This window comes from Thalassophryne amazonica, chromosome 18 (assembly GCF_902500255.1).
Source record: "Thalassophryne amazonica chromosome 18, fThaAma1.1, whole genome shotgun sequence".
Lineage (NCBI taxonomy): Eukaryota > Metazoa > Chordata > Actinopteri > Batrachoidiformes > Batrachoididae > Thalassophryne > Thalassophryne amazonica.
In genome coordinates, this window is record NC_047120.1 from 17781001 (window position 1) to 17797745 (window position 16745).

The 16745-nt window shown below is 40.3% G+C and overlaps 1 long non-coding RNA gene across 1 annotated transcript; it reads right to left on the minus strand.

Annotated features, from left to right (window-relative positions):
* Positions 1 to 290: 290 nt before the first annotated feature.
* LOC117530509 lies at positions 291 to 1294 on the minus strand. The gene is made up of 2 exons (XR_004566389.1): positions 827 to 1294; positions 291 to 490 (listed from the first exon to the last, which is right to left on the minus strand). It is a non-coding gene; the product is annotated as an uncharacterized LOC117530509 (long non-coding RNA).
* Between the last annotated feature and the right edge of the window lie 15451 nt (positions 1295 to 16745).

Sequence of the window (16745 nt, forward strand, 5' to 3'; positions counted from 1 at the left end):
CCCCAAATCTGTAAAAGCATCTTGTTACATGAACAGTTCAGAGCAAGACAAGGAAAGACAAGCAAGCATAAAACTGTTTAATTGTCCTGCTCAGAGTAAACGACAGAAACAGAATAGCTCTCTGAACAAACACATGAGAATTCATACAGAACAAAAATTGCACTCTGTAAAAAAAGAAATTGAACAAAAAGCATTTGTTTGTTCTGAGTGTGATCAAAGATTTGGACGAAAGAGCCACTTGAACAGACATATGATAAATCATACAGGGCAAAAACCATTTGGCTGTTCTGAGTGTGATCAAAGATTTGGACAAAAGAACTACCTGAACAGACACATGATAATTCATACAGGACAAAAACCATTTGGCTGTTCCGAGTGTGGCCAAAGATTTGGAGACAAGAGCAACCTGAATAAACACATGATAATTCATACAGGACAAAAAGCATTTGGCTGTTCTGAATGTGGTAAAAGATTTGGACGAAAGAGCCACCTGAATGAACACCTGATAATTCACACTGGACAAAAAGCATTTAGCTGCTCTGAGTGTGGTCAAAGATTTAGACAGAAGAGCTACCTAAAAGGACACATGTTTATTCATACAGGACAAAAACACTTTGGCTGTTCTGAGTGTGGTAAAAAATTTGGACAAAAGAGCCGGCTGAACAGACACATGATAAATCATACAGGACAAAAACAATTTGGCTGTTCTGAGTGTGGGAAAAGATTTGGACAAAAGAGTTGTCTGGACAAACACATGATAGTTCACACAGGACAAAAGCAGTTTGGCTGTTCTGAGTGTGGAAAAAGATTTGGAATAATGAGCAACCTGAACAAACACATGATAATTCACACAAGACAAAAACACTTTGGTTGTTTGGAATGTGGTCAGAGATTTGGTCAAAAGAGGACTCTTAACAAACACATGATAACTCATACAAGACAAATGGCAAAGTAGACTGGCCACAGGGTGCGCTTAATAAGATAGATACTAAAACCAGGAAGATGCTCACGCTCCACAAAGTTGCACATAAAAATCAATGCATGTACAGAATATATCTCCCTCATAGAGAAGGTGGTCTAGGTCTCAGTGAAATCAACCAAGCTTCTAGAGCATCTGTAATAAGTACTGGGCAGTGCAGGACCAACAGACTGAAAAACCCCTTTGTCCTTCAGACCATCAGAGTGTACAGCTCCTCACTCTGGGGTAGGAGGAGTAACAGGAAGACATAGGATGGGAAGGAGAGGAACAGTAGTAGCCAGTAAACCATTAGCGATCAGTATGTCTGGTATTTATATTTGCAAATTGTTTTTTTGTTTGTTTTATTTATTTATTTATTTTTGTTTTACTTTTGATGCTATCTACGTCCCAACAGCCAGGGGCTGTGAGCATGGACCGGGCCACCCGCCCTCGACCGCCACCCAATCCTCTCTGCACCCGACCCCCATGGCCCCCTCTGCAGGTGGTGAACCCACAGGAGGGCGGGCCCACGTTGCTCCTACGGGCTGAGCCTGGCCAGGCCCCATGGGCTAAGGCCCGACCACCAGGCGCTCGCGCGCGAGCCCCAACCCCAGGCCTGGCTCCAGGGTGGGACCCCGGCTCCGCCATACCGGGCAACGATGTGTTTCTCCAGATCTGTGGATCTGGAGAAGAACAGCGTAGTTTGATTAAAAAGTTCATTGGAGAGAGGAACACTTATACGCAGGTGCAAAAAATTATAGGCTGTTCATCTACAGTGATCTCCAATGCTTTAAAATGGACAAAAAAAAAAGAGACGCGTGGAAGAAAACGGAAAACAACCATCAAAATGGATAGAAGAATAACCAGAATGGCAAAGGCCCGCCCATTGATCAGCTCCAGGATGATCAAAGACAGTCTGGAGTTACCTGTAAGTGCTGTGACAGTTAGAAGACGCCTGTGTGAAGCTAATTTATTTGCAAGAATCCCCCACAAAGTCCCTCTGTTAAATAAAAGACATGTGCAGAAGAGGTTACAATTTGCCAAAGAACACATCAACTGGCCTAAAGAGAAATGGAGGAATATTTTGTGGACTGATGAGAGTAAAATTGTTCTTTTTGGGTCCAAGGGCCGCGGACAGTTTGTGAGACGGCCCCCAAACTCTGAATTCAAGTCACAGTGAAGACAGTGAAGCATGGTGGTGCAAGCATCATGATATGGGCATGTTTCTCCTACTATGGTGTTCGGCCTATATATCGCATACCAGGTATCATGGATCAGTTTGGATATGTCAAAATACTTTAAGAGGTCATGTTTCCTTATGCTGAAGAGGACATGCCCTTGAAATGGGTGTTTCAACAAGACAATGACCCCAAGCACACTAGTAAACGAGCAAAATCTTGGTTCCAAACCAACAAAATGAATGCCTCGCAGATGTGAAGAAATCATGTAAAACTGTGGTTATACAATCAATCAATCAATTTTTTTTATATAGCGCCAAATCACAACAAACAGTTGCCCCAAGGCGCTTTATATTGTAAGGCAAGGCCATACAATAATTATGTAAAACCCCAACGGTCAAAACGACCCCCTGTGAGCAAGCACTTGGCTACAGTGGGAAGGAAAAACTCCCTTTTAACAGGAAGAAACCTCCAGCAGAACCAGGCTCAGGGAGGGGCAGTCCTCTGCTGGGACTGGTTGGGGCTGAGGGAGAGAACCAGGAAAAAGACATGCTGTGGAGGGGAGCAGAGATCGATCACTAATGATTAAATGCAGAGTGGTGCATACAGAGCAAAAAGAGAAAGAAACAGTGCATCATGGGAACCCCCCAGCAGTCTACGTCTATAGCAGCATAACTAAGGGATGGTTCAGGGTCACCTGATCCAGCCCTAACTATAAGCTTTAGCAAAAAGGAAAGTTTTAAGCCTAATCTTAAAAGTAGAGAGGGTGTCTGTCTCCCTGATCTGAATTGGGAGCTGGTTCCACAGGAGAGGAGCCTGAAAGCTGAAGGCTCTGCCTCCCATTCTACTCTTACAAACCCTAGGAACTACAAGTAAGCCTGCAGTCTGAGAGCGAAGCGCTCTATTGGGGTGATATGGTACTACGAGGTCCCTAAGATAAGATGGGACCTGATTATTCAAAACCTTATAAGTAAGAAGAAGAATTTTAAATTCTATTCTAGAATTAACAGGAAGCCAATGAAGAGAGGCCAATATGGGTGAGATATGCTCTCTCCTTCTAGTCCCCGTCAGTACTCTAGCTGCAGCATTTTGAATTAACTGAAGGCTTTTTAGGGAACTTTTAGGACAACCTGATAATAATGAATTACAATAGTCCAGCCTAGAGGAAATAAATGCATGAATTAGTTTTTCAGCATCACTCTGAGACAAGACCTTTCTGATTTTAGAGATATTGCGTAAATGCAAAAAAGCAGTCCTACATATTTGTTTAATATGCGCTTTGAGTGACATATCCTGATCAAAAATGACTCCAAGATTTCTCACAGTATTACTAGAGGTCAGGGTAATGCCATCCACAGTAAGGATCTGGTTAGACACCATGTTTCTAAGATTTGTGGGGCCAAGTACAATAACTTCAGTTTTATCTGAGTTTAAAAGCAGGAAATTAGAGGTCATCCATGTCTTTATGTCTGTAAGACAATCCTGCAGTTTAGCTAATTGGTGTGTGTCCTCTGGCTTCATGGCTAGATAAAGCTGGGTATCATCTGCGTAACAATGAAAATTTAAGCAATACTGTCTAATAATACTGCCTAAGGGAAGCATGTATAAAGTGAATAAAATTGGTCCTAGCACAGAACCTTGTGGAACTCCATAATTAACTTTAGTCTGTGAAGAAGATTCCCCATTTACATGAACAAATTGTAATCTATTAGACAAATATGATTCAAACCACCGCAGCGCAGTGCCTTTAATACCTATGGCATGCTCTAATCTCTGTAATAAAATTTTATGGTCAACAGTATCAAAAGCAGCACTGAGGTCTAACAGAACAAGCACAGAGATGAGTCCACTGTCCGAGGCCATAAGAAGATCATTTGTAACCTTCACTAATGCTGTTTCTGTACTATGATGAATTCTAAATTACAACTACAAAATACAACTAAATACTAGTTTAGTGATTCACAGGATTGCTAAAAAAAGCAGTTTGAACATAATAGTTTTGAGTTTGTAGCATCAACAGCAGATGCTACTATTATTGTGAACACCCCCGTTTCTACTTGTTTTTACTAATAGCCCAATTTCATAGCCTTAAGAGTGTGCATATCATGAACGCTTGGTCTTGTTGGATTTGTGAAAATCTACTGGTACCTTGTTTCCCATGTAACAATAAGAAATATACTCAAAACCTGGATTAATCTTTTTAGTCACATAGCACTACTGTTATTCTGAACACTACTGTAGTAGATGAAATAGAAATCGATGGGTCAGAAGAGCACAATAAAGAGTTCTTTGGTTATCAGATGTCTATTTGCAACATTTTTGATTTCCTGAGCTCCACCATAGAGTGAAAAGCTGCTCAGCAATTTGCACACCTGTATTCTGCCCACTACAATAGTTCTCTTACTGTTTTCCAGAAAAAGTGATAAATTTTACTTTGGGCTGAAAGTGCGATTGCAGGGAAATTATAGTGGGTTTATTCCATGAGAGGGCAGCACGGTGGCTTAGTGGTTAGCACTGTTGCCACAGCGAGAAGGTCATGGGTTCAGTTCTCACCTGTGGCCTTTCTTTGTGGAGTTTGTACGTTCTCCCTGTGTTGGTGTGGGTTCCATCTGGGTGCTCCGGCTTCCTCCCTCACCCAAAGACATGCGATGCGGGTTAGGTGAATTGGAAACTTAAAAAAAAAAAAAATGTGTCCACAGGTGTGCACTTGAGTGTGAATGTGTTTGTCTGTATGTGGACCTGCAACAGACTGGCGTCCTGTCCAGGGTGTACCCCGTGTTGCAGCTCCCCGCAACCCTTAATTGGACTAAGCGATTGAAGATAACTGTATGTGTGTTGTTCTGTCAGATCTTTGGTACAATATGAGTGGACAGTATACACAAGGTTCAAAGTTCATGCTGCATTCAGTGGGAAGCTGGAACTCAGGTTTTCTGACTTCCAGCTTGAAAATCTACATATTTTAACAGGAGATAGAATCAGTGTAACAAGTTGGACATTAAACATCCGGTTCTGTTCAGGTCCATTGTGTGTTGAACCACGTGCATTAAGTTTAGGGTTTTCAAAGATTCATGAACTAATATTGCATTTAATAATTTATCTATCACTTTCATGAGGGTGAGAAGTTTTGCATTTCGAACATTGATATTGAATAAGTTTTAAACATTTATTTTGATCTCATCACCTTTTTAAAAAAATGTGTTTTTAATTACCTTCTCAGATTTTAATCCTTTTTGATCAAGTTTTAAAATGCTAACATTCAAACTGTTTTCATGTTTTTAAAAATAGATTTTGTCATTTTTACAGATTTTAGGTCATTTCCTTAATGTTGAAACTTTTTTCTGTAATTTTTCTGTTTTGTGCTAATTTTTATTTTAATAATAAAGGCTACACCATGTAATTAAAGAAAAGTTTCCTGAAATTATTTTAACCCATTTTAAAAGTGATGTTTACAGCCTCCGCTCGATTATGTCAAATTAACAGATGTTTGCATGAAAAGGCAGGTCCACAAGCTGAAGGTTCTGATTGGTAAAACCCGACGGTGTTACATTTCCTGAAGAAACAAACATACTGGCACCTTAAATTATTTCATCTTAATAGTAGTAACTGTTACTGGTGTTAATCTGAGGGATTTTTGTTGTCCATGGGCTAAACAGGCTCACCTTGTTTTAAAAAAAAAAAAAAAGAGCCCCCCAAAAAAGGTTGTAGCATTTAATCTATATTTTAATTTTTTATGTTATTGCTGAAAATATGGGGACTCGGTACCACTCCTGGGGTGTTAAAGTTGGGTGTGGCTTCAAATTTCGAAGTGGCTGGTTTGGGGGTAGGAGAAACCTAAACTGACATAACTCTGGACTGAATTGTCATAGGAAAGTGAATGCCCCATCAAAATGTTTGTCTTGAGCCACTCTAAAGGTTAGAATAGTAGCTATGTGCATAATTAAGTCACCAGATGTCAGAAGGTCACAAAAATTTGGGAATGCCCAAAATCTGGAATCCAGGTCTGTAAATATTTTCTAAAATTGGGAATAATTAAGTGAGGAGCCTACAAGATAATTCACAGACATCCCTTTGTACAACCCCTGGCAAAAATTATGGAATCACCGGCCTCGGAGGATGTTCATTCAGTTGTTTAATTTTGTAGAAAAAAAGCAGATCACAGACATGACACAAAACTAAAGTCATTTCAAATGGCAACTTTCTGGCTTTAAGAAACACTATAAGAAATCAAGAAAAAAGATTGTGGCAGTCAGTAACGGTTACTTTTTTAGACCAAGCAGAGGAAAAAATTATGGAATCACCCTGTAAATTTTCATCCCCAAAACTAACACCTGCATCATATCAGATCTGCTCGTTAGTCTGCATCTAAAAAGGAGTGAACAGACCTTGGAGAGCTGTTGCACCAAGTGGACTGACATGAATCATGGCTCCAACACGAGAGATGTCAATTGAAACAAAGGAGAGGATTATCAAACTCTTAAAAGAGAGTAAATTATCATGCAATGTTGCAAAAGATGTTGGTTGTTCACAGTCAGCTGTGTCTAAACTCTGGACCAAATACAAACAACATGGGAAGGTTGTTAAAGGCAAACATACTGGTAGACCAAGGAAGACATCAAAGCGTCAAGACAGAAAACCTAAAGCAATATGTCTCAAAAATTGAAAAATGTACAACAAAACAAATGAGGAACGAATGGGAGGAAACTGGAGTCAACGTCTGTGACCGAACTGTAAGAAACCGCCTAAAGGAAATGGGATTTACATACAGAAAAGCTAAACGAAAGGCATCATTAACACCTAAACAGAAAAAAACAAGGTTACAATGGGCTAAGGAAAAGCAATTGTGGACTGTGGATGACTGGATGAAAGTCATATTCAGTGATGAATCTCGAATCTGCATTGGGCAAGGTGATGATGCTGGAACTTTTGTTTGGTGCCTTTCCAATGAGATTTATAAAGATGACTGCCTGAAGAGAACATGTAAATTTCCAGTCATTGATGATATGGGGCTGCATGTCAGGTAAAGGCACTGGGGAGATGGCTGTCATTACATCATCAATAAATGCACAAGTTTATGTTGATATTTTGGACAATTGAAAGGATGTTTGGGGATGATGAAATCATTTTTCAAGATGATAATGCATCTTGCCATAGAGCAAAAACTGCAAAAACATTCCTTGCAAAAAGACACATAGGGTCAATGTCAACGAGCAGATCTGATTTGATGCAGGTGTTAATTTGGGGGATGAAAATTTACAGGGTGATTCCATAATTTTTTCCTCAGAATTGAGTGATTCCATATTTTTTTCCTCTGTTTGGTCTAAAAAAGTAACCGTTACTGACTGCCACAATCTTTTTTTCTTGATTTCTTATAGTGTTTCTTAAAGCCAGAAAGTTGCCATTTGAAATGACTTTAGTTTTGTGTCATGTCTGTGATCTTCTTTTTTTCTACAAAATTAAACAACTGAATGAACATCCTCTGAGGCCGGTGATTCCATAATTTTTGCCAGGGGTTGTATATTTGAACTCACTAGTGTTTATTATGTTCCAAATGTATGACTGTGATTCACTAAAAAAGGGCCACATTTCGAAAATGCAAAGAAAATTGGTTGCCAAAGCATATTGTGGCTTCATCTGCGTCATCTTTTTCAGAGTTCTCATCTCAATACACTGATGAACAAACTTGGGCATGCCAAAAGTTCTTTTCTCTCTCTCTCTCTCTCTCTCTCTCTCTCTCTCTCTCTCTCTCTCTCATATCACCTTCATCTGGCTCTTGCAGTTTGATCCTCTTTAGACGGAGCAGACGCAGGTGTATGAGAAACTTAGTTTCCCATAACTCAGTTTTTTCATCTCCATCGAAATATAATCGGTTCCATCAGCTTCCACACTCCTTCCTGTTGTCGTTTTCATCATAAAGGACTGGAATCTCGTGTTTTGACATAATGGAGGAACAAACTCACATACAGCCTTCAGGTTGTTTGACTGGCAGAAAAATTGTTCACAGGAGCAAAGTCACAGTCATTTATTGATTATCTGCTGCACTCTGACAATTACAGCAGTGTGAAGAGCACATTGAAGAACCCAACAGTTCAACATTTTTGATTTACAGGACTGATGGAGAGAATGTAATTTTTTTCTCTCTTTTCCTCATCGCTGCGAGCCTCTGTCCATACTCCACTCCAGTAGATAGCGGTATTGCAACGATAAGTTCGTCACCGTCATTAGAATCCATCAAAGAAGAACTTTTTCCTGTTGTCGTCCGTGGCTAAAGCTAGTTAGCTGGAGACGCTGGAAACTCTTCTCTGAATAGATCAAACTTCATTCTGTGATCCTCGAATATGTTTGTTGAAGAGCTCCAGAAGCACAAAGGTCGACAGTGAACCGAAAGAAGAAGAAAAGGCGAAGTTAACGCGAAAAGGTGGAACAGCTGAGAAGGTTGTTGAAACAGCGGCTAACTGCTGCTAATGCCGAGATATTTGAGTTGGTAGAAACAAAAACATCACAGAGCAGCAAGAAGAAACTAGTCAACGTGCTGGATGCTGTTTTCAAGCCTGAAGTTCACTGATCCAGAGCAGGTTTGTCCACTAAATTTTATTTCAGACCAACTCCACCACATCCAGATGATAGCTGTTAGTTTGTGTTGGAGTTCTTATAGACTGAACACCAAATACAGTCACTTGCCCAGTTCCGGATCACTGCTGTAGTTTTTGCGCCTCCGTTTCTCGTGTAGCGGAATGAAAGTCCCGGGCCCCAATTGAAAGGACGTTCCCGCTAGCTTGGCTAATAGGGAGTTCCCCTTTGGCTGACCTGGTAGAGGGAACGGTCTTTTGGTGCGAGCCGCGTGGGTTCGATCCCCCATCGTCGTCCCGGCCACGAAGGTCCTGCTGCTTCACTCGTAATCAGCACGAATAAGCTAATACTTGGTACCGATGGAAAGATTGATGTTTTGTCTACAAACGACCACAAGCTTGACCAGATCCAGCCATCCTTGTGATCAGCAGAGGAATCAAAACATCCCGGTGTCTGCAGTGTGCACGCTTTTTCTGACTCCCTGCAAGTTTTAAAGTAACGATCTCTAAAATGTAGCAAAAGTGAGTTAGCCATTCGATGTTTTTGGTTCTATAGTGGGAAATACTTACTTACTTGGGTAGAAAATGTCAGTGTGTTATGTCTTGGTGTTTAATTGCTGCACACATTTATCTCTGATGCGAAAATTTGCCGGTTGCGTATCACTGAAGCAGCAGCCTCGTGTCAGTAGTTGTGAGTCATGTGGACTTTGGGGGTCATCTCAACATCACAAATGGACATGAATGTGGGGGCTTTTAGAAATCTCACCTCCACACTTCATTTTTTGCTCGTAAAAACGTATAACAGCGCCTTTTGAAACTAAGTGAATTCTCATTTAAATAAGTGTAATTTCTATCATTTTGTGTTCAAAACACATTCTCAGGCACAGTGTGTATCATTCTGCATTAGAAGGACTCCAGCCAGATGCCAGGAATGCCCCCAAAGTGAGGCAAAGTGTTGTGATCTGGAACCTGCAAAAGTGATCCATTTCTGGCAAATGTTTGCACCACACATAATGTGGCTTCACACTTTAAGTAGATCGCTACTCCACCCAGACTTTTTCAGCTAAATAACACCCAAATACCCAATACAACAATACACAATTAAAGGACATTCAGTTGCATTATGGCGACGTATAGCGGGACTTTAAAAAAGGTGATCCGGAATTGGGCAACCGTCTGTATCAGCAAAAATAAATGATACAAACTGTGTTTTATGATGATAAATGAAGGACAGTTCAGCTTTCTGATGGACTGATGAAGCCGATCATTCGATACTATTGATTACAGTTTTTCCTCATTTTATACACACAGAAATGGAACTGTGTTCCATGCTTCCAGGTCTGACGAGAGAGGTCAAAGAGCAAGAGGTGTTAACTAGTCTCGAGGCATCATGACTGACTGTGTGAGCAGTGAGAATGACAGAGACTGATTATTTTTCCTGTTGGAGCGTTGATTCCTTGACAGATGTTTTGTGAAAACGTAGTACAGACGGTTGCCCAGTTCCGGATCATCTTTTTTTTAAAGTCCCGCTATACGGAGCCATAATGCAACTGAATGTCCTTTAATTGTACGAGGTCTGTTAGAAAAGTATCGGGCCTTTTTATTTCTTTCAAAAACCTGATGGATTTGAATCACGTATGCTTGCACAAGCCAACCTTGAACCTTTGTGCGCATGCGTGAATTTTTTCACGCCTGTTGATTGCGTCATTTGCTTGTAAGCAGCCTTTGTGTGAGGATGGGTGTAGTCTCTCGTCATTTTTTTGTTGCAAGGAAATGGCGGAACAACTGGAGCAGTGCGACTGCATCAAATTTTGCCAGAAACTGGGTGATAGCCAGGTGGAAACCATTCGGATTATTCAGATGGCTTTCGGTGACGATGCTATGGTCATCACACAGATTAAGGAGCGGTATAACTGGTTTAAAGACGGCCGCACAACGGTGGAGAGCGAGTCGCGCTCCAGTCGGCCATCAACATGCTGAAATGACCAGATCATTTCCAAAGTGAACGCTGTGGTGATGCGGGACCGTCGTGTGACTATCCGAGAAATTGCGGAAGAGGTGGACATGAGCACTTTTTCGGCACAATCCACTGTGACAGAAGATTTTGCCATGAAAAGAGTTGCAGCGAAATTCATGCTGATGGCTTGGGCATGAAGCTGATGGCGGAGCAAAAGCGCCTCCGTGTTGAAGTCTCACAGGACATGTTGTGACATGCCCAGCTCTTCCACCATTCGGAAGGTTCAGATGGCTTTCGGTGGCTTTTCAGTCGTGTGACTATCTGAGAAATTGTGGTTTTTGAAAAAAATAAAAAGGTCCGATACTTTTCTAACAGACCTCATATATCGTTGTATTGGGTATTTGGGTGTTATTTAGCTGAAAAAGTCTGCGTGGAGTAGCTCTTCTACTTAAAGTGTGAAGCCACATTGTGTGTGGTGCAAACATTTGCCAGAAATGGATCACTTTGCCCAGTTCTGGATCACGACACTCTGTCTCACTTTGGGTTCATTCCTGGCATCTGGCTAGAGTCCTTTTAATGCAGAATGATACACACTGTGCCCGAGAATGTGTTTTGAACATAAAATGACATAAATTATACTTATTAAATAAGAATTTACTTAGTTTCGAAAGGCAGCGTTATACCTTTTTACGAGCAAAAAATGAAGTGTGGCGGTGAGATTTCTCCCGAATTAAAAAGTAAAATCCCCCACATTCATGCCCATTCATGATGTTGAGATGACCCCCAAAGTCCACATGACTCACAAGTACTGACACGAGGCTGCTGCTTCAGTGATCCGCAACCAGCAAATTTTCATGTCGGAGATAAATGCGCACAGCAATTAAACAGCAAGACATAACACACTGACATTTTCTACCCAAGTAAGTAAATATTTTCCCACTCTAGAACCAAAACACTGAATGGCGAACTCACCTTTGCTACGTCTTAGAGATCGTTACATTCAAACTTGCAGGAATGAGTGAGTCAGAAAACGCGCGCACACTGCAGACACCGGGATGTTTTGATTCCTTTCCTGATCACAAGGATGGCTGGATCCAGTCAAGCTTGTGGTTGTTTGTAGACAAAACATCAATCTTTCCATTGGTACCAAGTATTAGCTTATTCACGCTGATTACGAGAAACGGCGGCGCAAAAACTACAGCAGTGATCCGGAACTGGCAATGATCCAGAACTGGGCAAGTGACTGTATTGGTGTCCAAGGAAGAAAACTGAATCTTGTGCTGCACACGAACTGAAAATTCAGGTTTTGCTGACTTGATCGACTGCCGACCCAGGCAGTGTCTGTTCGTAAACATAGCTGATCACTGTTTCACTTTGCGGACCTCTATAAATCTTGCACACACTACGTTTGTATTTCCGAGAGTGTGAAATAAATTAATCATGAAGAATAAAATAAAATAAAATTATTTATGGATCTGGTTGGGGAATGACAGTTGATGGTGTCTCTAGTAAATAATCATGACGTAACTGCCTGGTCCGTTTCCCTGCATGTTCTGTGTCATTTATTAGGCTTATAGGCACATGTGCCTGTGATTTGGATCAATTAATAATGAACACAGGTGGGATAAAACACACTCATTTGTATCACCACAGAGCAAGAGACAGATTGCACTGCTCATTTTCAAGAAGATGACGGCAAAACATTCCCCCATCCAATATCTGAACTCGATGATAAGAGCAGCATGACTCGACTCATTTAAACTGCACACTGCCACACAATTTGCTGGGCCAACGTGACCCGCTGGATGCCGCACTGTGTGCTGCTGGATGCTGCACTATATAAAATAATTATTTCGTAGTGGATTAATCATTTGCTCTCAGAGATTGGCTGATAAAAGTCAATGTTCTCCAACAGCTTTTCATGTGCACTTCTTGTGGTGTAGAGTTGGAATATGAAGTCAGTTTTAGTGTATCTGGTGTGTATCTGTCATCCAAAAGGCCCTGAAAATTTTACACGTCCGTATACCTGCTTGCTCAAAAATCCCTCAAAGATACCAGCTATGGTCTTAAAATAATTTTTGCCATGATTTATGATGTGTTAGAGCAGTGATTCTCAACCGGGGTGCCGCGGCACCCTAGGGTGCCGTGATCGATCGTCAGGGGTGCCGTGGGTATTTTTCATATTCGCGATTATTTTTCATATTCGCGATTACCGTGAATTATTTATTTTATCCACAAAGCATAAAACAACAGAATCTGACGTCAAACGTGCTGCAGCCTCGCTCTCGTCTTAAGGCGGGACAATAACAAGGAGGCTGACGGCCGATTAAAACAGTGCCGTCTCCTTCAAAAGCCGTCTAAAATGCGGAGCTGTCAGTGTGTGTGTCTGTGCCTGTGTGCGCGCGCGCGGAGTTAACAGGCTGCAGACTGCGAGGGAGGGGGTGGGTGAGGGAGATTCCTGAATGCAGGCGTGACACGTTCAGTGCGCATCGAGCGCGGAGCAGAGAGAGGATTTTAACCCGAGTGAATGTTAAAAAAACAGAAACGTGAAGCTGCCTTTACTTCTCTCTGAACTTTCTCTAAAGGTGTGATTCTGCCGTTACCGTTCTGTTCACACCATGTGAGCGTCGTATGCTGAATTTATGAGATCATGAGATGAAATAAACGGTCAAATATCTTTAAAAACATATTTAAAAAATGAGAATATATGAATGAACTGAGCCACAAAAAAAAAAAAAAACTGTTCAGACGCAGAGATCACAAAAAGCAGGTGAGAACTCTGAACTTTAACAGCTGTTATTTTCCAAAGGTATTTATTTGTTCAATCTTGAGCTTAATGCAGTGTTTAAGCACAAAACGTGACTGATGAGGAGAAACAATTTCAGAAATGCAACAGAAACAACCACAAATCAGAAAAAGTTGGGACTGTATGTAAAATGAAGATAAAAATAAAAATGTTGCACCATTCCCAGTTTCCCACTCACAGAAACCAAACATTCTTTCAGAGTTGTGTAATTATACTACAATAGTAGAACATAAAGAAGGGGAAAAAAAGAAAAAAAAAATAGACAATATATTCGTCAATCGCAATTATTTGTCTGACAATTAATCGTCTCCAGAAATTCCTAATCGTGACAGCCCTACTTGAGATCAGAGCGCAAAATGCTTGAGGATTTTCGAAATGCGGTGTTTTCTGTATCGATTTTCTACTGCGATAATTGGGTTTTGCACAAAACCAGAGGTAATAGCATTATAATATTATTTTGGTTGGTGATGTGCCGCAGGATTTTGTAAATATAAAAAGGGTGCCGCGGCTCAAAAAAGGTTGAAAATCACTGTGTTAGAGCATATCTGTGATGTGAAATCATATATCAGTCTGTTTGGAGCAAAATGTCGAGTTGTGAAAAATATCTTAATATTTTGAAAACATGAAAATAGGCCATTTTCAGGACTCCAAAAGGCAATGTGGGTATTTGAGCATCATATTCATATTTATATCATGTATTCTTACCTATCTCAAGATGGTGTGTTCCAAAACTGTTGTTGAGTCTTGTGGTCTGCACCTGCATAGCAATCGGTGTAATATGCTCTTGTCTTTCAGTGAATTGAATATAGTTAATTAGAAATAAACTCAATTTGACTTTAATTGTTACAGTCTGTTTATCAATATATCTTTATAGATAGTTGGAATCACTAGACAACCACAGTTATTTAAAATAAGCTCTTTATTATACAACAGACAACCACAGAATTATTGAAAATAAGATCTTTATTATACAAAAGAAGTAGAAGATTCACAGATATACATTTACATACAACATTCATGAGGAATATCCTTGTCTACTTCAAAATCACTGTCCATAGCACTAATACTGCTATGAAAACATGTATTTGACAAAACTTTGATTGTATTATCTGCTAAGAAAGTTATCACTAAAGCTATTTATTCAAATATAGGTTTACATGTGTTTGTCATGTACAATTTTTAAGTCACTATTTGAATCAAAACCACTATGATGTACATCATAATGAAGAATTGCAGAGTCACATGATACAAGCATTCATCTGTCACAGTGACTAGAAGCACATGGATTCAGGCCTGAAGAAGACCTTGTGGTCGAAACATTACTTTTTTAGTCAGTAAAAAGATTTTGGGAGCTTTATACCAGTGTGCGGATTTTTCCCTCTTTTTTTTGTCTGCAATTCTTGGTTATCCTGCACGTGGCCTAAATTAGGATTGGATGTGCGCACAACTACCATTTTTTCTTTTTCTTCAGATATCAGACTTTTTCTTCAGAAGAAAGACAAACTCACTTTTTTTTTTTTAGAACCACTGTGCTGTGATAAATATAGCCAGAAGAATATATTAAAAACAAAAAAAGACATGCCTCCAAGTGAGCAATTGTTTTAAATGGCTGGAAGGATCTTTCATAGTTACGTGCCTATGTTTAAACAGGAAGGCAAGGGATGTAACCACTCATTTTATAGTTCCTTATGATACATTATAATTGCATTGTATGTGAATTTCTGTATCTGGCTTCTAAATATAAATCATGTTAAGCTTTCATGTAAGCCAAATGACAATTTAGAAAGTATGAGATTGAATTACGGGATGTTAATAAAGATTTATAATCATATTTGTTTTGTAGATACTGCAAAAAATATGTACCCGTACAATTGTTGACAAAATCACAAGGAGGAAGCTCATACTCCACACCATTTTTGGAACATACCATCTTGAGATATGTAAGAATACATGATATAAATATGAATATGATGCTCAAATACCCACATTGCCTTTTGGGGTGGTGAAAATGGCCTATTTTCATGTTTTCAAAATAGTAGCATATTTTTCACAACTCGACATTTTGCTTAAAACAACCTCATAAATAATGTTACCTTATAGATATGCTCTAACACACCATAAATCATGGCAAAAATAATTTTAAGACCATAGCTGGTCTTTCTGAGGGAATTTTGAGCAAGCAGATATATGGACGACATGTAAAATTTTGGAATTTCTACGATTTTCAGGGCCTTGTGGAAGGCAGATACACTAAAACTGACTTCATATTCCAACTCTACACTAAAAGATAGGCTGGTATGTGTAGTTTCAAAGGTGGGAAGCTAATGACAGGTTAGTTATTAATGTCTACATTTGGTAGATATTGCTGTTTTCTTCAAATGTGGAAAATCCAAAAAATATTGACTGGAGTGTAGCTGCAAAACTTTTCAAGATTTGGACCTAATATTTGGCATTTCACCATTGCTATGCCATAGGTAAAACATATTAAATTGGCAACTCAGGACTGAGGGGTGACCTGCAAATTCTTTGTCAGAACTGGATGATTTGAAATGGAATGACCCAGAAGTAAGACTTCATTTGCAGGCTCTGCCTTTGTCCCGCAAGAGTTTAACATGTAACAGTAAAGTCTGTCATGTTGTTATGGACACTCATTTCTTTCAACAAACACAAACTGTGGCATTCATATACCAGTCAGTGGCGTACAGACAGACAGTGCAGCATTTGCCATCACACTGGGCCCTTGGACACGCAAAAAAAAGTAGAAAATATTGGCATTTAAACTCACAAGCAAACTTAAAACTTTCACCGGGTGCTGCGGCTGTGTGATCAAGCAGTCATTCACACTCAGAGTCAACCTTCTGTAAACTGCTGCCTGGTTTACACAAATCGAGGTGCAGTTTGCTCTGAGAGATCACCGCAAACGACAGGAAATATTATTACGTTGTGACGGCCTTCAGCTCCATGGAAACAAGCGAGGCTGGTCGCGCTCCTGCTAAGCCCCTCTGTTACGAACAAATACACAGCCATTAACGATCGTGTTGGCCATCAGCAACTTCACGGAAATGAGGCTGATCGTGCTCCTGCAAAGCCCCCCGCTGTGAACAAATACGCAGCGATCAAGGATCACTTCCTCAAAACTTATGATCTGTCATACTGAAAGGGCCAGCAGGCTCTTCTCTCTTCACATGCTGGAGGGCAGCAAGTTCTTCAGAGTTCATGGACAGAATGCTGCAGCTCCAGCTGGACTTTGTGTACAGCAACTCTCTCCTTAGGTGCGTAC